Source organism: Sarcophilus harrisii, chromosome 1 (assembly GCF_902635505.1).
Source record: "Sarcophilus harrisii chromosome 1, mSarHar1.11, whole genome shotgun sequence".
In the NCBI taxonomy this organism is placed as follows: Eukaryota; Metazoa; Chordata; class Mammalia; order Dasyuromorphia; family Dasyuridae; genus Sarcophilus; species Sarcophilus harrisii.
The window spans coordinates 90,864,224-90,888,358 of NC_045426.1; the positions used below are offsets into that span (position 1 = coordinate 90,864,224).

General features: G+C 36.0%; 1 protein-coding gene across 2 annotated transcripts in view; it reads right to left on the minus strand.

The window, feature by feature from the left end:
• SCAP (SREBF chaperone) overlaps positions 1-24,135 on the minus strand; it is an 89,690-nt gene extending 65,555 nt beyond the window's left edge. Inside the window, exon 1 of one of the 2 annotated variants that reach the window (XM_031960782.1) lies at positions 24,117-24,135. The gene's annotated coding sequence lies outside the window, so the exon portion shown is untranslated. Of the gene's footprint in view, positions 1-23,849; positions 24,055-24,116 lie in introns of those variants that run through there. The other variant, XM_031960772.1, reaches the window with a different exon arrangement.

Genomic DNA, 24,135 nt, shown 5'->3' on the forward strand with positions numbered 1-24,135 from the left:
TGGCCAAAGCAATACTTTGGGAAAATTTTATAATTATAAATGCTTTAAAAAATAAAAGAGAAATAAGATTACATATTGGACATGTGACTAAAAAAACTAGAAAACCAACAAAATAAATATCCCCAATTAAACATTAAAACAAATCCTGAAAATCAATGAAGAAATTAACTAAATTGTGATGATGATGATGACAATGATATATAAAACAAGGGATTTTTAATCAATAAAATGTCATTCACTAACTTTATGAACACAATTAGACATATATTAATTGTTCATGGCTAGGGTGGAACCAATATAATAAAATGTTACTATTATCTAAATTAATTTACTTATTAAATACCATTCCAATCAAACTTTTAAAAAATTACTTTATAGAGCTAGAAAAATACTAACAAAATTCATAAAGAAAAATATCAAGGAAACTAATAAAAAAAGTGGAAAAGAATACAGAAGAGCAGTTACCAAATTTCAAAATATACTTGTACATTCATTATCATCAAAACAATTTCATAATGGGCAAATAGATAAGTAGATCAGTGAACACACAAAACACAGAAATTCAACAAGCACAACAGCTTACTATTTGAGAAAACCAAAGATCTCAGGTAATGGGATAAGGACTCACTATGAAACAACTGTAAAGAAAAGTGGACACAGTAGTACAAAAGAAATCAGATTTAGACCAAAAACAGAAGCCTATACAAAGATAAGCTCAAAATGTATAGGACTTAGATACAAAAGGTCATATCATAAACAAATTAGCAGAGCACAGAAGAAACTACCATCAGATCTATGGATAAAAGAAGCATTCATAACCAAACAAGAGATAGAAGGTTTAAAGGAGGTGAAATATTCAATTTCAATTACAATGCACCTAAATGAGAACCAGGAAAAGAGGAAAAAATCTTTGTAGCAAGTTTCTTGATAAATATCTCATTTCTAAGATATATAGAAAACTAATTCAAATTTTTAAAGAATAAGTCATTTCCCAAAAGACAACAAAAGATATGAATAGGCAGTTTTCAGTGGAAGATTATGAAAAATGTTCTAATATCACTAATAATTAAAGAAATAGAAATCAAAACAACTTTATGCTGGCTCATATCCATCTGATTGGTAACATTAACAAAACAAAAATGATAAATTGCTAAATTAGGGGACCCTGCCAAGAGGGAGTACTGAGGCCACCTCGATCCTTGATGCACAATAAGTTTTCTGCCATGTTGCAGAAAAGCCTTTGTTGAGCAAGGAGCATTGATTTATCATCGTGGAAACAGGTGAGCTGAAGGGTCACTGCCAGTGGCTATGTGAACAAGGATGTTTGAACAGCGCTTCTCACCTGTAACCAAGCTGCTGAATTGCTGGATTGGCTCTCCTCCCATTGGTAGATACCATGCATTGCTTATGCTTCTCTGAATGGTGATTGGGGATTGTTTACTGTCCACATGCTGATCACGTTGCAAAAATGTATTATCAACAAGATTGTACTGCATAATAAACTGGAGATCTTTTCATATCCTATGAGTCCCCTCCCTCATTCATTTTGCCTCTGAGATCAAAGGGCTCATATTCCATGAACTCTTAAAAGCTGGTCACAGCAACAAATACTGGAGTGGCTATAATGAAAACAAATACGTAAATATTCTGTTGGTAGAGCTATGAATGGTCCAGCCATTCACAGTTTAGTAGGAAGCAGTTAGAAACTGCATTCCAAAAGCTATTAAACTGTGTATACCATTAACTTTAGCAATATCAATAATAGAACAATACTCCAAAGAGATCAAAGGAAGAGGAAAAGAATCATGTTTGAAAATATTTATGGCAGTTTTTTCATGGTGGGAAAGAACCAGAAACTAAGAGAGCATTCTTGAAAACAGGGAAACATCAGAACAAGTGATACTACAGGAATCTATTGTACTATGAGAAATGATGAAGGACGTGGTTTCCAAAAACCTGGAGAAATATGTACAAAGTGATACAAAAAATAAGCAGAAACAGGAAGACAATTTGTAAAACAATATTACAGAGACAAACAATTTCAAAAGACAATTCTCATCAATACAATATCTAACCATACTTCCAGAGGATTTTGCCCAAAGTCATGATGAAAGATACTACTACCCACCTTCAACGGAAAGATGATGAACTCAGTGAAGACTGAGGCATATTTTTTTTAAATACAACTAATACATAAATTAATTTTGTTTGATTATACATGTCTGTTATGGGCTTTGGTTCTTCTTGCTTTCTCAAATGAGGGGTATGGAGAGAAAATTCAGTCAAAAAAAAAAATAAAATTTAGTTAAAAAAAAAAAATTGTAGGGGCAGCTAGGTGGCGCAGTGGATACAGCACCTTCCCTGAAGTCGAGAGGACTTGAATTCAAATTTGATCTCATTAACACATCCTAGCATGGTGACCCTGGGCAAGTCACTTAACTCCAATTGCCTCAGCAAAAAAAAAAAAAAAAGAATTGTATAATAAATACACCATGTAGCTTTAAGAAACTAATATAAATATAGGGCAGCTATTTGAGCAGTGGACAGAACACTGACCTTGGCTGGAGTCAGGAGGACCTGAGTTCAAATGCAGCCTCAAACACTTAATACTTCCTAGCTGTGTGATTCTGAAGTGAAGTGTGAATAAATCAATTAAACCCAATTACCTCACCAAAAAATTAATTATTTTTCTAAAAAACTAATATAAAAAACCATTCTCAAATAATAGGTTTCTAAGAAATGAACATTTTCAGAAATATGAATAGAAAAAAAGAAAATATTAATAGAACATATCAAATTCATACAATTTGGTTGAAGGGAACGTAGATATAATTTGTATTCTTGTATTTCTTCAGGCCTTATTATAGCTTATCTTTTCAGGCCTTACTATAAAAGAAAATTTTATACTAAAGCCCAAATATTAAGATCAAAGCAATTTTTTTGAGTTCTGACTTACATAACAAAGCTACAACTATAAGCAGAAACATCAAATTATGACCCTCAGAAGGCTAAAAACATTTAGGACTTTAATGTCAGAATTTTGTCATTTTTTTAGAAGACCTGATTTAATAATTTATTTCTTAGGATCCAGACTGAATCAAGATGCTGGTAACTCAGAATAAAAATTACTTGTGCAATAATTGTCAAAAATAACCATTAAAATAAAGTACGACAGTTCTCCAGTATATCTAACACAACTTTCTACCCCATTCCAAACTGGGCATAACAAGGCTTACACTAGTAGGGTCAAATCTAAGTAAAAATGAATTCCTTCAAACTACATAGTGATTGGGGGCGGAGCCAAGATGGCGGAGAAGACACACGCGACTTTCTAAGCTCTTCTCTTACCCTCTTTATCAATATTATATCGAGCCTCAAAAATAGTCTTGACTGCTACAATTCGTAAAGATAAGAAGTAGAACAACCTCACCGGCGAAGAAAATCTGCAGTCTCGCCAAAAAGGTTGGTTCGGGGCCAGGGGAGATCGGCACAGGACGGGGAGAGAATTAGGTTCCGAGGAGAGTCTCAAGACGGAGGGTGAAAGCACAGATCTCAGCACAAGCGCCAGCAGCCCCAACCACTGCAGTAAGGGCTTTTCCTTGGGGCAGTTGGATCCTGCACGGCAGGAGGCGAGCCCGGGTTAGCCTCCAATCTGCGCAGTGGGGAGCTCGGCTTGGGGCCATAGAGCTTTTCCAGGGCCGATTTGCATTGGGCAGAGACACTGGGGCAGAGTTCCAGGCGGTCTGCAGTCTGTGCTCAGCTGCTAATACTCACAGTCCCACAAGAGGCTCCGGCCTGGGGCGGTGACACTTTCACCACTTAGTCTCTAGCCTAGGGCAATCGCTAATCCACTCAGCCCTACTAAGCCGTTTGATAGCTAGGCCAGTGCTGAATCCACCTCCTGTTGGGGGAAGGGAAAACTCTCACACAGAGCACTCCCATACCTCGGAGCCGGAAATCGGTTTAAATCTTTCCCTGCTCTGCAGAGGAAGCTGGTAACCCCCTAGCCTAGGAGACCTACCCTAAAGGCTTTAAAACATGAATAAAAAGATGAAAAGAACAATCAACAGCTTCTATGCAGAAAAAGAGCAGGTCAGCAAACCTGAAGAGACCTCAAACAGCAAAAATGCATCAGACTGTCCTCCTTTACATGATGCTCTCATAGAAGAGACCATTAAAAGTCTCAAAAGAGAGTTAGAAGATAAATGGGAAAGGAAAGAGAAGCCTTACAAGAGAGCAACAACTTCCTGAAATACGAATTGGAAAAGTTAAAAAATTCCCAGGAAGTGCAAATTGGTGAATTGGAAAAAATAAAAAAATCACAGGAAAGTAAGAATTGTGAATTGGAAAAAATAAAGAATTCACTAGAAAGTAGGATCCGTGAATTGGAAAAGATAAAGAACACGCAAGAAAGTAGGATCTGTGAATTGGAAAAAGAAAATAATTCACTAAAAAAAATTAGTGAAATGGAAAAAATTCCACAGACCAAAACAATACACTTCAAAAACTCAATTGGACATATACAGAAAGAAGTAAAAAAGCTAATGAAGAAAATAATTCTTTAAAAATTAGAACTGAACAAATTGAAACTAATGATGCATTGAGACAGCAAGAATCAGTCAAGCAAAAACAAAAAAATGACAAACTGGAAAAAACCATGAATTATCTACTTGCTAAAACGACAGACTTGGAAAATAGATCTAGGAGAGATAATCCAGGATTATTGGACTTTCCGAAAACTATGATGAAAAAAGAGCCTAGATACTATTTTACAAGAAATCATCAAAGAGAACTGCCTCAGATGTAATAGAATCAGAAGGTAAAATAGGCATTGAAAGAATTCATCGAACACCTTCTGAAAGAAACCCTAAAAATAAAAACCCCAAGGAATATTGTGGCAAAATTTCAGAACCTATCAGATTAAGGAAAAAATTTTACAAGCAGCCAAAAACCATTTAAATACCGAAAGTGCCACAATAAGGATCACCCAAGATCTGGCTGCCTCTACATTAAAGGAAAGAAGGCCTGGAAATATGATATTCAAAGGCTACAAGAACTTGGATGCAGCCAAGAATAAACTACCCAGCTAAGCTGAGCATTTTCTTCCAGGGAAGAAGTTGGACATTTAATGAAACAAATGAATTCCATTTGTTTCTGAAGAAAAACCAGAATTAAACAAAAAATTTGATCTCCAAGAATAGAACTCAAGAGATGCAGAAAAGGTAAAAATAACTCTTGAGAATTGTATTTCTGTTGTGGATATACAAAAAAAAATACATGTAAAATTTGATTGTACTGATATAACATAAAAAGGGAAGTAGATATGGAAAGGGATGATGGCAGAATAAGGTGGGAAGGAGGGATAAAAGAGGGAAACCACATCCCACAAAGAGGCTAAGAAGCTTATCATATCTGAGGGAATTTAGAGAGGGGAGGAATATTGTGTGAATCTTACTCTCATCAGAGTTGGCTCAAAGAAAAATAATTGACATTTGTTTTAGAGAAAATTCTCTCTCAACCTCATTAAAAAAGGGGGAGAGGAAAAGGGAAAAGAAAAAGAGTAATAAGGGAAGGAAGGGGAAAAGACCTCAAAGGGGGAGGGAGGGATTATAAAGAGGATAAAGCATCGTGATACAAGAGGAGTTCATAAGTTTAAAAGAGGGAAAGAGGGTTGGGGAGGCAAGAATAAGTAAAGCACAATCTGGGGGTTATTAGGATGACAGGAAATACAGATTTAGTAATTCTAACAGTAAATGTGAATGGGATGAACTCCCCAATAAGAGGAGGCAGATAGCAGACTGGATCAAAAGTCAGAACCCTACAATATGTTGTTTATAAGAAACACATTTAAAAGCAGGGGATACATATAGAGTAAAGGTAAAAGGCTGGAGCAAAATCTATTATGACTTCAGGTGAAGTCAAAAAAAGAGGGTAGCCATCCTTATCTCAGATCAAGCAAAAGAAAAATTGATCTAATGTAGATAAGGAAGGAAAACTACATCCTGCTAAAAGTGGTAGCATAAACAACTGAGCTAATATCAATATTAAACATATATGCATCAGTGGTATGGCACTCAGCTTCCTAAAGGAGAAGTTAAGAGAGTTGCAAGAAGAAATAGACAACAAAACTGTAATAGTAGGAGATCTCAACCTTGCACCTCAGAATTAGACAAATCAAACCACAAAACAAATAAGAAAGAAATTAAAGAAGTAAATAGAATATTAGAAAAATTAGGTATGTTGGATCTTTGGAGAAAATTGAATGGAGATAGAAGGGAATATACTTTCTTCTCAGCAGTTCATGGAACCTATTCAAAATTGACCATATATTAGGACATAAAGACTCTAAAATTAAAATGCAAGAAAGCAGAAATAGTAAATGCTTTCTTTTCAGATCATGATGCAATAAAAACTACATTCAACAAAAAATTAGGGAAATAGACCAAAAAGTAATTGGAAACTAAACAATCTCATCTTAAAGAATGATTGGGTGAAGCAGCAAATTATAGATACAATTAATATTTCACTCAAGATAATGACAATGATGAGACATCATACCAAAATTTGTGGGATGCAGCCAAAGCGGTAATAAGAGGGAATTTTATATCCTTAGAGGCTTACTTGAATAAAACAGAGAAAGAAAAGATTAATGAATTGGCTTTGCAACTAAAAAACTAAAACAAGACCAAATTAAAACCCCCAATCAAATACTAAATTGGAAATTCTCAAATTAAAAGGAGAAATTAAAAATATTGAAAGTAAAAATCTATTGAACTAATTAATAAAACTAAGAGTTGGTTCTATGAAAAAAGCCAATAAAATAGATAAGCCTTTGGTAAATCTGATTAGAAAAAGGAGGGAGGAAAAATGAAATTAGTAGTCTTAAAATGAAAAGGGAGAACTTTCCACCAAGGAAGAGGAAATTAGAGAAATAATAAGAGTTATTTTGCTCAACTTTATGCCAATAAATTTGATAACCTAAATGAAATGGATGACTACCTCCAAAAATATAGACTTCCCAGACTAACAGAGGAGGAAGTAAATTGATTGAATAGTCCCATTTCAGAAAAAGAAATAGAACAGGCAATTAAACAACTCCCTAAGAAAAATCCCAGGACCAGATGGATTTACATGTGAATTTTACAAACATTTAAAGAACAATTGGTCCCAATGCTATATAAATTATTTGATAAAATAGGGAATGAAGGAGTCCTACCAAATTCCTTCTATGACACAGACATGGTACTGATACCTAAACCAGGTAGGCTGAAAACAGAGAAAGAAAATTATAGACCAATCTCCTATGAATATTGATGCTAAAATCTTAAATAAGATATTAGCAAAAGACTACAGAAAATCATCTCCAAGATAATACTACTCATGATCAAGTAGGATTTATACCAGGAATGCAGGCTGGTTCAATATTAGGAAAACTATCAATATAATTGCCATGTTAATAACTCAAATTAACAAAAACCATGATCATCTCAATAGATGCAGAAAAAGCATTTGATAAAATCCAACATCCATTCCTATTAAAAACACTTGAGAGTATAGGAATAAATGGACTTTTCCTTAAAATAATCAGCAGCATCTATTTAAAAACCATCAGTAAGCACTCATATGTAATGGAGACAAACTGCAACCATTCCCAATAAGATCTGGAGGAAACAAGGTTGCCCACTATCACCTAGTTACTATTTAATATTGTATTAGAAACGTAGCATAGCAATAAGAGCTGAGAAAGAGATTAAAGGAATAAGAATAGGCAATGGGAAGCCAAATTATCACTCTTTGCCGATGACATGATGGTATACTTAGAGAACCCCAGAGATTCTGCTAAAAAGTTATTAGAAATAATCCACAATCTTTAGCAAAGTTGCTGGTTATAAAATAAACCCACATAAGTCATCAGCATTCTTATATATCACTAACAAAATCCAACAGTCAGAGTTACAAAGAGAAATTCCATTTAAAGTAACTACTGATAATATAAAATATTTAGGAATCTATCTGCCAAGGAAAATCAGAAACTTTATGAGCAAAATTACAGACCACTTTTCACACAAATTAAGTCTGATCTAACCAATTGAAAAATATTAAATGCTCTTGGATAGGACGAGCAAATATAATAAAGATGACAATATTACTAAACTAATCTATTTATTTACGCTATACCAATCAGACTCCCAAAAACTATTTTAATGACCTAGAAAAAATAACAACAAAGTTCATATGGAAAACAAAAGGTCAAGAATTTCAAGGGAATTAATGAAAAAAAAATCAAATGAAGGTGGCTTAGCTGTACCAGATCTAAAATTATATTATAGAGCAGCAGTTACCAAAACTATTTGGTATTGGCTAAGGAATAGATTAGTTGATCAGTGGAATAGATTAGGTTCAAGGGATAAAACAGTCAACAAATATAGCAACCTAGTCTTTGACTAAAACCCAAAGATCCCAGCTTTTGGGATAAGAACTTACTGTTTGATAAAAATTGCTGGGAAAATTGGAAACTAATATGGCAAAACTAAGCATTGATCCATACTTAACTCAGTACACCAAGATAAGGTCAAAATGGGTTCATGACCTAGGCATAAAGAATGAAATCATTAATAAATTAGAGGAACATAGGATAGTTTACCTCTCAGACCTGTGGAAGGGAAGGTCTTATGACTAAAGCAGAACTAGAGATCATTACTGATCACAAAATAGAAAAATTTTGATTATACCATTAACTGAAAAGTTTTTGTACAAACAAACTAATGCAGACAAGATTAGAAGGAAGCAATAAACTGGGAAAATATTTTACAGTCAAAGGTTCTGATAAAGGCCTCTATTTCCAAAATATATAGAGAATTAACTCTAATTTATAAAAAATCAAGCCATTCTCCAATTGAAAAATGGTCAAGGATATGAACAGACAATTCTCAGATGAAGAAATTGAAACTATTTCTAGTCATATGAAAAGATGCTCCAAGTCATTATTAATCAGAGAAATGCAAATTAAGGCAACTCTAAGATACCACTACACACCTGTCAGATTGGCTAAGATGACAGAAAAATAATCGATGATTGTTGAGGGATGTGGGAAAATCTGGGACATTGATTCATTGTTGGTGGAGTTGTGAACGAATCCAAACCATTTTGGAGAGTAGTTTGGAACTATGCTCAAAAGTTATCAAACTGTGCATACCCTTTGATCCAGCAGTGTTACTACTGGGATTATATCCCAAAAGAGATTATAAAGAAGGGAAAGGGACCTGCTATGTGCACGAATGTTTGTGGCAGCCCTTTTGTAGTGGCTAGAAACTGGAAACTGAAATGGATGTCCATCAGTTGAGAATGGCATGAATAAATTGTGGTATATGAAAATTATGGAATATTACTGTTCTGTAAGAAATGACCAACAGGATGATTTCAGAAAGGCCTGAGAGACTTACACGAACTGATGCTGAGTGAAATGAGCAGGACCAGGAGATCATTATATACTTCAACAACAATACTAGATGATGACCAGTTCTGATGGATCAGACCATCCTCAGCAACAAGATCAACCAAATCATTTCTAATGGAGCAGTAATGAACTGAACCAGCTATACCCAGAAAAAGAACTCTGGGAGATGACTAAAACCATTACATTGAATTCCCAATCCCTATATTTATGCACACCTGCATTTTGATTTCCTTCATACTAATTGTACAATAATTCAGAGTCTGATTCTTTTGTACAGCAAAATAATGTTTTGGTCATGTATACTTATTGTGTATCTAAGTTATATTTTAATATATTTAACATCTACTGGTCATCCTGCCATTTAGGGAGGTGGGGGTAAGAGGTGAAAAATTGGAACAAGAGGTTTGGCAATTGTTAATGCTGTAAAGTTACCCATGTATATGTCCTGTAAATAAAAGGCTATTAAATTAAAAAAAAAAAAAAAAAAAAAAAAAAAAACTACATAGTGATTTTTTTAAAAATCCACAAATCATTATCTATTTTTATTCATTTTATTTAATATTTTTCAATTACATTTCCCAATTGATGGGCATCTGTTGTTTCCAGTTTTTTGCCACTACAAAAAGGACTGCCACGAACATTTTCGCACATGTGGGTTCCTTTCTCTCCTTTATGATTTCTTTGGGATATGAGCCCAGTAGAAACACTGCTGGATTAAAGGGTATGCACATTTTGATAACCCTTTAGGCATAGTTCCAAATTGCTCTCCAGAACGGTTGGATCAGTTTCACAACTCCACCAACAATGTATTAGTGTCCCAGTTTTCCCACATCTTCTCCAACCTTCGTCATATACATGATATTCTGAACAAGTAATTCTATTTTAAAAACTAGGGACTCAAAGAGCTTTAAGAACATTATCTGAAGTTTTTAGGGAAAGAAATAGGTACATAAAGATGAAGTTACTTTTGAGAGCAACTTCAAACAGTAGAGTGAAGAAATGCAATTTTCAGAGGATTTATAAAGAGAATATACTGCAAATGTTTCTCTCCTTAATGGCTTTTTTTAGAAAGGAAATGGGAGTAAATGCCCCCAAATTTCTTCTTCCAATAAGTGCAGTCCACAATTGGGATATTCAAGTCAATTTTTTTCTTAATGCTTAATATCCATGTTCAACACCACAATGTCACACATATATTTTTTGTTTTGGCACTTCCTCCTTACTTTAGAGAGTCTGAATAATTACAAGGCAATAAATAGGCACTTTAATTAGACCACTGCATCTTAGGAACTGCTAATACTCTGTTTAAGCCACAATAATGTTACTTTCACTGGCTGAATAGAAAATTAATTCAAGATACCAATTATGCTTCCACTGTGTAAATTATATCTTAGTACTAGTTAACATCCTCAAAGTCACTAACACAGATGAAGGCTGGAGTTAAGGTAGTGATCCAGCTGAACTCTCCTAACACTCCCCTTCAAATAACTTCAAACTAATGCCTCATATCAAATTTTGGAGCAGCAGAGGCACCAAAAGGTCAGAAAGAGTCATTTTTCTCAGCCTAAGACAACTTAGGAGGTCCACAAAAGAGGCCTCTAATTCAGAGAAGAGTATCAACAGTGAGCCTGGAAGGTAGCTGAAACAGCAGCAGCAGTTTCAGAAACTGCTCAATCCAGAGACAATAAGGGAACTAGACAACTGGTCAGAAAGAGATTACAGGGGACCCTTTGCTAGCATTGAATACAACTACTACGGAATGGCAACTCTCTTGCCACAAACAATTCTGGGTCACAATTCCAGGACAGATGATACAGGACAGATGAGATGACAGTAGTCATGGATCAGTCATAACAGAGCACAGGCTCTGATCACAGTCGCGGGGTCAAAAGGAGTGCCAACACTTGTGGCTGCAGGGAGCAGGGGCCTTTCCCCGAGTAAAAAACCAGAGCACAATAACCAAATCTCTCTGAGATCACACTAGAAGCATCAAAAATTTGCAGACTCAAGAATTAGTTCTGAAAACAGCAGTATGAAAAGGCTTAAAGCCTGGCACAGTTAGCTCCCAACCTCAGGTGAGCAGAGTTCAATTTTAACAGAGTTAAAAGTCAAGAAATAGGCTGAAGCAATAAGCAAACAATAAAAACAAAAGAAAAAACCTTGAGAAGAAAAAGGTACAGCTAAAACAAGATTAAAATATAAACTGAGAAGAAAAATAATTCTTAGAAATGTGGAAAACAGCAAAGACTCAGAGAAAAATGCTAAGTGGATCCAAGACTAGCAAGAATTCCTAGAAGAGTTAAAGATAAGAATAATAGAGGAAAAAGTAGACAAAAGAAAAGGGGAATAGAAAAATATGGACAATACACATATTGGCAAAAGTGCATGCATACACAGACACATATATACACACACACAAAATCACTTTTAAAAACCTAATGAAAAAAAAAGGCATAAAAATGCATGAACTCTTTAAAAAGTAGAATAATCCTAATAGAGAAGGAGGTAAAAAAATTAACAAATGAAAAGAAAATTCCTCAAAAAGCAGAATTGGCCAAATGTAAAATGAAGTACAAAAAAAAAAAAATCACTTAAAACAATTCTTTAAATATTAAAATTACATCAGTAGAAATAAATAAATCCATGAGACTTTGAGAAACAGTAAAACAAAGTCAAAAGAAGGAAAAAACAGAAAAAAATGTGAAATATTTATTAGAAAAACAGCTGATCTGGAAAACACATCAAGGAGAGATAGTTTAAGAGTTAGATATTAGACTAACTGTTGGGTTTATAACCCAAAGAGATCCCAGAAGGGAAAAGGAGTCATATGTGCAAAAATGTCTGTAGCAGTCCTTTTTGTAGTGGCAAAGAACTGGAAATTGAGTTGATGCCCATCAGTTGAGGAATGGCTGAATAAGTTATGGTATATTAATATATTAATGTTAGGAATATTATTGTTCTATAAGAAACGATCAGCAGGATGATTTCAAAGAGGTCTGGAGAAACTTACATGAACTGATACTGAGTGAAGTGAGCAGAACCAAGAGAACACTGTACACAGCAACAAGATTATGTGTTGATCAATTGTGATGGATGTGGCTCTTTTCAACAATGCAGTGATTCCAATAGATTTGGTATAAAAAATACCAACCACATCCAGAGAAAGAACTATGGAAACTATGTAGACCAAAGCAATAGTATTTTCATTTTCTTTTTATTTCTTGTCTTTCTTTTGTTTTCTCCCTTTTGGTCTAATTTTTCTTGCACAATGTGACAAATACGGAAATATGCATAAAAGAATTGCACAATGACGATTTCAGAAAGACATGGAGAGATTTACATGAACATCATGATGCTAAGTAAAATGAGTAGAACCAAGAGAACTTTGTGCACAGCAACAAGAATATGTGATGATCAACTATGATGAATGTGGCTCTTTTCAACAATGAGGTGATTCAGGCAGATTCCAATGGTCTTGTGATGGAGAACCATCTGCATCTTGAAAGAGAGCTGTGGACACTGAATATAGATCACAGCATAGTGTTTTCCCCTTTTTTGTTGATGTTTGTTTCCTTTTTTTCCCCTTTCTCATTTTCCTTTTTGATCTGACTTTTCTTGTGCAGCACTATAATCATGGAAATACGTATAGAAGAATTGCATATTTAACATATATTGCATTGCTCACTGTCTATGGGAGAAGAATGAAAGGGGGAAGGGAGAAATTTTGGAACACAATGTTGTGCAGGAGTAAATACTGAAAATTATCTTTGTATGTATTTTGAAAATAAAAAGTTATTATTAAAAAAAAATTACACGCATTTAACCTACATCTGATTGTTTGCTGTCTTGGGGAGGGAGAAGGAAAGGAAAGGAGAAAATCTTGGAAGAGAAAGTCTTACAAAATTGAATGCTGAAATGTATTTGGAAAAATACTAATGAAAATTTATTAAAAAATTATTGAACTACTTGAAAGCCTAGAGATTATATTTCAAGAAATTTCAAGGAAAATTTCCCTCATATCTTAGATTCAGAAGGTAAAACAGACATTAGAAAAAAACCTACCAATCACCTCCAAAAAATATCCCAAAATGAAAATTCACAGGAACATTATAATCAATTTTAGAGCTCTAGATCAAGGAGAAAATATTGCAAGCAGTCAAAAAAAAAAAGTCATTCAAATATCCTGTTGGGATCAGACAAAATTTAGCAGCTTCCATTCTAAAGCAACAAAGATGTAGGAATACATTATAGTAGGCAAAGGAGTAAGAACTAAAACAAACAGAAACCTATTCAGCAAAACCGAGTATAATCTTTGGGGTGAGGGGGGAATGTATATTTAATGAAATAGAGAACTTCCAAGAATTCCTAACGAAAAGAGACCAGAGTTGAGTAGAAAATCTGACTTTCCAATAGAAGACTTAAGAGAAGTATAAAAAGGTAAATATGATAGATTAATCATAAAGGACTCAATGGAGTTAAGATGTTTATAATCCTACAGATGGTATATGCAACTCATAAGAACTTTATCTTTATTAGGGCAATTAAAAGGAGTTTGCATAGATAGAAGACAAAGATGGAAACATTATACACAGAACCCTAACCCTAAGAACTTTTTAATTATTAGGCAAGTTATAAGGAATACATGTACAAGTTATAAGGAACACATGTACAGATGACGTGAATTTAAGTTAATTATGTTGGGATGATCTCAAAAAAACAAAAGTGAAGGATTGAAAAAGAGGTATTTATTGGGATAAGGAGAAGTAGAATGGAAAAAACTTCCTTATCAAAGAGATATGCAAGGAAGCGCTTTTATAATGGAAGGGGAAATGGGGGATTGGGATAGTGGACAAAGTTTGATCCTTATTCTCATCAAATTAGCACAAAGCACGAATGTTTGTGGCAGCCCTTTTTGTAGTGGCTAAAAACTGGAAACTGAATGGATGTCCATCAGTTGGAGAATGGCTGAATAAATTGTGGTATATGAATATTATGGAATATTACTGTTCTGTAAGAAATGACCAACAGGATGATTTCAGAGGCCTGGAGAGACTTACACGAACTGATGCTGAGTGAAATGAGCAGGACCAGGAGATCATTATATACTTCAACAACAATACTAGATGATGACCAGTTCTGATGGATCAGGCCATCCTCAGCAACGAGATCAACCAAATCATTTCTAATGGAGCAGTAATGGAACTGAACCAGCTATGCCCAGAAAAAGAACTCTGGGAGATGACTAAAAACCATTACATTGAATTCCCAATCCCTATATTTATGCACACCTGCATTTTTGATTTCCTTCACAAGCTAATTGTACAATATTTCAGAGTCTGATTCTTTTTGTACAGCAAAATAACGTTTTGGTCATGTATACTTATTGTGTATCTAATTTATATTTTAATATATTTAACATCTACTGGTCATCCTGCCATCTAGGGGAGGGGGTGGGGGAGGTAAGAGGTGAAAAATTGGAACAAGAGGTTTGGCAATTGTTAATGCTGTAAAGTTACCCATGCATATATCCTGTAAATAAAAGGCTATTAAATTAAAAAAAAAAAAAAACAAATTAGCACAAAGAAGGAAGAATAGTATACACGCTCAGTTGGTAATAGAAATCCAATACAGATACAGGAGAGGAAGAGAAAGAGAATAGGAGTTGAGGTTTGTGGGATGGGGAAGATAAGGAAGATGCATATTAGGGAAGGAGTGTTCCAAAGCACTATAGAGGAGGGACAAGATAAAAAGAGAAAGAAGGATAAAAAGAGGAAAATGAGATGTAAGGAAATTCAGTTCATTATCATAACTGTGAATGGTATGAGCTAACCCATAGAACAGAAATAGATAGCAAAATTGTTTAGAGACTGAAATCTAACAATATGTTGTATAAAAGAAACCCACTTGGGGCAAAAAAGACACACAGAGGTTTCCTCCTAATGTTCTGCTTCTCTCTGATGCTCTGCTGGGTACATGACAATTTTCTCTTTTGTTTTATTTTGCCTTGTATTCTTTTTTTTTCCTGTCTTTTTTTCTTAATGTTTTTTAAATAAAACAATTTTTTAAAAATATATACAAAATTAAAAAAAATTGAAATGAAGGGTTGGATTAAAATCTAATACACTTCAGCTGAGATGAATGAGGGATGGAGGGGGAAAGGACTAATGATCTCAAACAAAGCAAAAGCAAAAATAGACCTAATTGAAAGAGATAATCAGGGAAACTATATTTTGCTAAAAATGCACCATATGAACATGGCTCTCTTCAACAATTAGATGATTCAAACCAGTTCCAATTGTTCAGTAATGAAGAGAGCCATCTACACCCAGAGAGAGGACTGAGGGAACTGAGTGTGGTTCACAACATAGTATTTTCATTCTTTGTTGTTGTTTGCTTGCAATTTATTTTGCTTCCCTTTTTTTCTTGTGCAGCATGAATATGTATACATATACTGGATTTAATATATATTTCTACCATGTTTAACATATATTGGACTACTTGCCATGTACAGGAGGGCATGGGGAAAGGGGGGAATAATTGGAACTCAGAGTTTTTGCAAGGGCTAATATTGAAGAATTGTCCACTGTTTTGAAAAATGAAAAGCTTTAATAAATAAAAAGATAGCATAGACAATGAACTAATATCCAGAAAATTTTACTTTTACAACATGCTTCTCTAATAAAGGACTCATTTTTCAACTATAATGAACTGAGTCAAATTTATAAACATAAGAGCCATTTCCCAGTTGATAAATGGTCAAAGGTATGATTAGGCAGTTTTCAAAACAAGAAATAGAAAACTACCTATAGTCATATGAAAACATGTTCTAAATCACCACTGATTAGAGAAAGCCAAATTAAAACAACTCTAAGGTACACCACTTTACCCCTATCAGAAATGACAAATGCTAGAAGAGAAGAAGGAAAATAGATACACCAAGGAACTTCTAATAGAGATATGACCATTCTGTAGAATAATTTGGAACCATGCCCCAATGATATAAATCTATGCACATCTTTTGATCCAGCAATATTACTTACTGCAGGGTCTATACCCCAAAGAGATCAAAGAAAAAGAGAAAGAACCTATACATACAAAAAATGTTTACAGGTATTCTTTTTGTGATGGCAAAGAATTAGAAATTGAGAGGATGTTCAACTGGAGAATAACTGAACAAGTTGTGGTATAATTGTGATGGAGTACTACTGTAGTCTAAGAAATGATAAGCAGGGTAGTTTCAGAATAAATATGTCAGGACTTACATGAACTGATGAAAAGTGAAGTGAGAAGAAATGGAAGATCACTGCACAAAGTAACAGCAATATTGTATTGGTGATCAACTTTGAAAGACTTGATTACTATGATCAATACGATGGTCAAAGACAATTTCAAAGGATTCATGATGAAGAAACACTACCTACCTCCAGAAAGAGAGGAATTAATGAACTCTCTGAGTGCAAATTTATGTATAATTTTCTCAATTTTTAAAAATTACATGACTAATATGGAAATTTGTTTTGTATGATTAAACATTTTTAAAAAATCAATTTCATATTATTTGCCTTCTCAGTGAATGGGGTAAGGGGGAAAGAATTTGGAACTCAAAATTTTAAAAGAATGTTAAAAATAAATGTTTTTAAAATAAAATAGAATGGAAAAAGTCATTAATATGTCACAGCTCCTTATGACAATGTGGCAAACAGTATACTGAAATTAAATATAGTTTCCTTAAGAGCTCCAAAACACTTCTCAGAGAGAAGGAAAAGATAGGAGTCAAGGCACAGATGGAAAAGCCAGTACAAAAATTTAGTTGCTAGAAAAAACTTTCGACTCATGCACGTGCTGACTAAAATAACTATATATTCATAAAGTGTTTGTTATACCCTTTCTTTAAAAATAAAACAATTACCAGAAAAATCTAATACTAAAAAAAACTTTTCTTTTCCATTTTAAATATGCAATTAGCACCTTAAAATTAATTGCTTATTCAATTAATTTGAAACTTTTCATTATTACATCCAGAGATGTAATTGTTTTATTTTTAAAAGGATCATGACTGTAAAATTCCTCTTACTTAAAAAACTGACTCATTATCAGAATGATTAAAGGATCATAATGTCATGTTTTTCCATATTACTTGATCCAGTGTTCTGAACTGCAGAAAGGATGGCCATTATGAATACATGGGGAGAATAAAAATCCAAGAGCTTGGACATTAAAGTCTTAACAACTCTAATCACTAAATATTTCAGGTAATGTTTGAGAAATAGATAGAGGGCTTACTCTAAGGTCAGGAAAAGTTGATTATCAAGTACCAACACTAGAAACAATAAACATGCTATGTGATTCACAGCAAGTACTATAACCTATCAGTGCCCAGCCAGTCATCTCAAAGTTGCTCAAAAGCTATTGATCTATAATTTTTTAATTTATAATTTGTAGATTTTTTCAATGGAAGTTCTCTACACATACAAAAATCGACAGATTCAGAGAAAAAGAAACCAAAGCATAACATACTAATGGTAAGACTAAACTCTTAATTTAGGTTATCTTGATTCTATCAAGTAGAAAAACAATTAAATTGACACAAGGTTTAGTATATCCCTTTTCTGCTAAATCCACTGACTAGTTGTGAAGTAATCCCTAGTCTGAATAAAATGATTCAGTGCTCACTATGTGCAAAGCTCTGTGCTGAGTTTTAGAAATAAAAATAGAAAAGGCAGGTCCTTTCCCCAAAGAAGTCACATTCTAACACATTGAAAGTTTCATCTGCAAGCAAGATGAAATGTTCCTGTGGTCCTTAGAGAACCTAACAAATCATTTCTATCTCTGACGCAGAACCCTTTGACAGGGACAAGGACTCTGATGGTTGTTGCTCCTGTAGAGACAGAAAAAATCTGCAATCTTCACAGGGCTGCTTGCTAGGAGGACAGATTCAGGCAGGGAGCTTTGAACACAATTCCCTATGCTTTGGGGTTCAGGGTCCTGATATGTCTCCCTTCAGGGTCTGAAAGGAGATGGTGGTAGAAACCTGTTAACCTCCTGTCTCTTCCCCAGGGCTCCCTGCTTCCTGCTTCAGCTGGGCTGATCCTTGGGGCAGGTGATTGGCAAGCAGTAGAAATAGGTGGCCTTTTTGCCCCAGAAATTGTCTCTTAGGATGATGACTGTGAGGGCTGGGCTGAAATGAGGACCATTAATATGATGCATGAGAGATCATCTACTTGTGGATGACAATCAGTGATGATTATGGTTGGTGGGAGTAAGGAAGATGATGAGTTCTTACTTCACGATGATTTCCCCCCTCAATGATGGCTAGAGAGACCATGTAGAAATAAATAGCAAGTTTAGTAGCTTAGAAGACCTGCTCTTGCCAAATAAAGCTCTTGAGTTCAAAGTCCTAGGCTGTCTAGTGATCTAGTGATGGCTTCACCAACTCTGCACTACATGTGGCAAATGGTTTGATCCAGTTTGTTACTTTTAGGTTTGAAATACACTCTGAGATCCTTCCTAGAAGGAAGCATTGATGTCCTTTAATTTCATCACAGAAGTATGTACTTGCCAGTAGACACAAGAGGGGACTAAGCTGAACCATGCATCAATCTTAAGTCACCAAATGTAAACTCCTATCTCACTATCCCCTAATCTATCTCCTCTCTTCTTGTGCCAAGTTCAATGCTTCTAAACTTGCTTCAGAGACTGAAGTCTCCTTTAAGCTGTACCCAAGGCCAGAACTGTCTTCTTCCTACCCTAACAAATTTCACTTTACCCACCTCAACAACTCCAGAAATGCCATCTATGTCCCTTGGCCCTTCCCTCTTCACTGCCCCAAAATGTTTCTTAAATCTTGAAACTTATGTAATATAATTACTTAATCTTGTCCATCGATGCAGGTAATCAGTACTTCCTTCTGTTATTTATCATGGCATGCTAGTATTTGTTCATTAGTGCTGTCTTTCTTATATTAGAAAGACAGGGAATGAAAATTAATATAGATTATCATGTCAGCCTGTCACAAATTAGTAGAAAATTAAATGAATGCTTTTAGAGGAAGATGCTTTTGGAATAGCTGTTTTCCTGTAGCCAACCGATAGCTAAAGATATCTAAAGAATCATATCCAGCAAATTTTAAGGCCACTCACTGATAGGAACTTAAGTATGTTCAGTAAAAAGCAAATAAAGTGGTTAGGGGAATGAAGAACATAGGCTAAAGAATATAGGCATCTGCAGAAAAAGACCACTAAGGTAAGGCATAATCCTCATCTTAAAAGTATTTGAAGCGATGTCACACGAGAAAAAAAATTAGATAGCAATGTTAATTGATAAATCTGACAGCCTTTTCTCAGTCCTCATTCTTCTTGACCCATATGAAGCACTTAAAACCACTGATTATCCTCTCTTCCCAAATAGTTTTTTTCTCGGAGTTTTTATGTTACCAGTTATCTCCTGGTTGTCCACCCATGTGATCCCCTCTTCTCAATCTCCTTTGCTTTATCATCCATATAAATTCCAACCATGGATGTCTACAAAAGCTCTGCTCTACTCTCACTTAGTGATCTCATGCAGATATCTAGCAGATCTATATGTCCAGCCCTAGTCTCTCTCAAGTTCTAATCCTATCCAAAATTTGAACTTCCTATCTTTCCCCCCAGAGCCCTTCAGAATTTTCCTATTCCTGTAAAGAGTACCACTATCCTTCCAATATATATATATTCATCTGCCCTATCTTTTCATTTTTACCTCCACATTTCTCATTTTCAACTTCTCTCTATTCACACTGTGTCTACCCTTGTTCAGGTCATCATCATCTCAGCTATTCCAACAACCTCCTAAGTATTCTCCTTGCTTTAAGTCTCTCCCTTCTCCAATGACTACACAGAGCTGCCTAGGTGACTTTTCTAAAGAGCAGCTCTTATACCCTGTCATTCTTCTAGTCAATAAACTTCAGTGGCTCCCTATTGCCTCTAGGATATAGCATTCAAAGTCTTTTCCAACTTGGCCCAAACCTATCTTATATATTACTCCCCTTACCACCTTCTACAATCAGGCCAAACTCACTTTTATGCTGTTTTTTTTTTCAAATAGTATCTGATCTGCCTTTTCATTGGCTGTATTTCAAATTTGGAATTCACTCCTTCCTTACCTCATCATCTTAAATTCTATGTTTCATTCAAAACTCAACTCAATCTTCTACATGAAGCTTTTCCTAATCCCCAAGTTCATAGTGCCTTCCCCTCCCAAAATTACCTTGCAATTATTTTTTCTATAATCTGCATATACTTATGTATATGTTGTGTCTTAACAGAAAATATGCTCCCTGATGCTAAAAACATGAAAACTGGAATTTAATCATTTTTGTTTTATTCTTAAATTCCCATCATCTATTATGAAATAGGATACAGAACAAAAGCATAAAAAGAATGTTGAAGAAACAAAGCATAAGAGAAAGAACACTGGACTTCAAAGTCAGGAGATCTATCATCTCTGTTACTACCAATGTGATTCCTGGGGTAATCTTTACCCCTCTAGATCTCAATTTTCTCATCTAAGAACTGGACTAATTAACTTCTAACCCTCTTTCAGCTCCAAAGTAGACAAATTGATGCCAATCAGCAAACGACATATTAAAACAGTAATCCTGTAGAGATGGCACAACTGTGCCAATTCAAATTTATATTAAATAAATTTTAGACAGACATCCTAAGATGACATTTTCTTGCTGTTGCAAATAGTTATTAAAATCTGAAGAAACCTGGATTTTTATTAAATATTACAAAAATCTCATTCTAATGCCTTAAGTATGCTAGTTTATGGATTCAATTCCCCACTTAAACAACTTTATAATTTCAGGCAAATCATAACTTCTATGCCTCAGTTTGTCCAATCAATAAACTAATTTCTTTCTTATTTATCTCAAATTGATAAAAATTATTTAAGAAGGCATGAGAGTCATAAATTAGCATGTTAAAAGTACTTTGAAATCTCTGGGTAATTAACAGGGTAATAAATTTTAAAATTATGGTCTATGTTTATGAGCAACTGTATGCATGAAAGACTTTAAATGAGGAGAGACTGAGAGTCAGGAAGATTTGAATTAAAAACCCCACCTCAGATAACCATTAGTTCCATGATTCTGGACAACTCATTCTTAATCTCTCAAACTCAAGTTTCCCTTATATGTAAAAATGGGAAACACTGCAAATTTTAAAGCCCTACATAAACATTTATTTAATTTACAAAAAAAATTTTAGTTAAAAAAAAAACTTTTATATTTTAATACTGACCAGAACATACATGATACTATACTCCCTGCTACCAAAAAATGTTTCTAGTGAAGAAAAATAGTGAAAAGAGCTTTTATGAAACAAGATCTTGGCTGTATAAAAGTGAATGCAACTGAAAATAACTTAATTACCAGGGCAACATAAAATTACATTTTTCAAAATTCTTCATTCAATGGATATACATCAGAGAGGAATGGCTGAATAATTTATGGTATATGAATGTTATGGAATCCATAAGAAATGATCAGTAGGATGATTTCAGAAAAGCCTGGAGAGACTTAGATGAATTGATGCTATGTGAAGTGAGTAGAAACAAAAAAACATTGCACACAGCAACAAGATTATTCGATGATCAATTCTGATGGATGTGGCTCTTCAACAACGAAATGATTCAGGGAAGTTCCAATGGTTTTGTGATGGAGAAAGCCATCTGCACCCAGAGAGAGGGCTGTGGGGACTGAGTGTGGATCACAAGAATAGTATTTTCGCCTCTTTTATTGTTTGCTTGTTTTATTTTCTTTCTCATTTTTTCCCTTTTTAAATCTGATTTCTCTTGTGCAGCATAATTGAAAAATATGTATATAAGTACTGCACATGTTTAACATATATTGGATTACTTGCTTTCTAAGAGAGGGAGTGGGGGGAGGAGGGAGAAAAAAATTTGTAATAAAAAAGTTTTCTAAGGGTGAATGTTAAAAATTATGCATATATTTTGAAAATTAAAAGCCTTAAAAATTAGATAAAAAATTCTTAACTCCGATGGTAAAAGTTCTTAAAGGATAATTGTAAATTATTCCATATTAACAATTAAAAAGCTAAATAAAACAGCCTTTCAACATGTAAAGATCAAATATAAAATCTTTTGGCTTTAAAGCTTTCTGGGCCCCTCCATCCAACCTTTTCAGTATTCTTACACATACTCCATGATCCAATAACGCCAGCCTCCTCCTTCCTTACACAAGACACTCCATCTCCCACTCTCTGCATTTTCACCGGTTTGTTTCTCATGCCTGAAATCTCTTCCTTCTCCTTTCTTTCTGCCTCCTGATTCCTTTAAGTCTCAGCTCACACTGCACCTTCTGCAAGAAACCTTTCCTCTGGAAATCACTTCCAATTTACTTTGTATATATCTTGTAACTCTGTGTAACTCTTGTACATATTCCATGTTCATTTGCCTGTAGTTTCCCCGCTGGACTGAGAGCTGCCAGGGGCAGAGGCTGACTGGGGCTTTTCTTGGTATCCCCGGCGCTCAGCGCTGCGCCAGGCACATTATAAGCAGCTTACTAGACAGAGGAGAAGATGACTCCTTTCAAGAAGAGGACGGCTCCGCAGAGTCCATCAGTGATCCAACAAAAGCTACCTCCTCGCTTCCAAACCCGATACTTTTTCTCCCCGAGTCAGCGGCTGGCACTCGGGGCTTCATACATAAACGCCTGCTCGCTCATCTGGGCAACTTTCTGGGATTTTGATCCCTAACTAAGGGACCACATCCTACGGCCAGTCTAGTTTTAGGAACACAAGTAATACCTCACAAGTGGGGGGCAAAGACGCAACGCCTATAAACGAGGCCGGCCCGGCGCTCGCAGAGAAGTGACCCCGGGGCTCGGAGGGCGCTCCCCAGTGCACACGCGCACGCGCCCACGCGAACACGCGTGCGCATACTCCGGCAAGTTTTGCTCCAGCATTCCCACGGAGACCAGAGGATGCCGCCTTCACCCGTTTCGGCGTCCAGGAAGCGGGGGCGCGAAAGCCATCGGAGAGAAGTTGAGGAGCCCCTCCCCGCCCCCGCCGCCTTTCCAACCCCCCAGGCCCGGACGACCTCCATCGGGGCCGCTAAGGCGGGTCCTCCGGGCCAGGTCCAGGAACCGGCAGGTGGCGGGGGCGAAGAGCAGGCGCCACAGGTGACTCCCTTCAGGAAGGGAGGAGCGGGAGCAGCGGCCGGGGCTCCCAAAAACCGAACGACGGCAAAGCAAGAAGGCCCGGGCGGCGAGAGCCGGCGGCATAGGGGACGCGACAGGGTAGGGACGGGCTGAGGCGGGCCAGCGGCACCGGGGCACGCGCGGCCTAGAGCCCGGCGGAGGGGGTGGCGCGCGCTGGAGGAGCGGCGTTACCTGAGGCGGCGGCGGCGGCGGCTCGCGGGGCCGCGTGAGGGTCTGGGCTTGGCCTGGCGCGCCCGCCCGTCAGCTCCCCCGGCCAGCTCCGGGCGAGGAGGGAGGGACGCAAGGGAAGCCCTCGACTCAGACAGCGGCTCCCAGGCTCCACTCCGCTCTCCTCCCACTTCACCTCTCACCTCCTACCTTTCCCCTCCTACCGTCCCGCCCACTCTCCTCTCGACCCCTCCCCAAGCTCCCAGCTCCTCCTCTTCCCGGCCCACGCACGTGCTTCCGCACGCCGCCC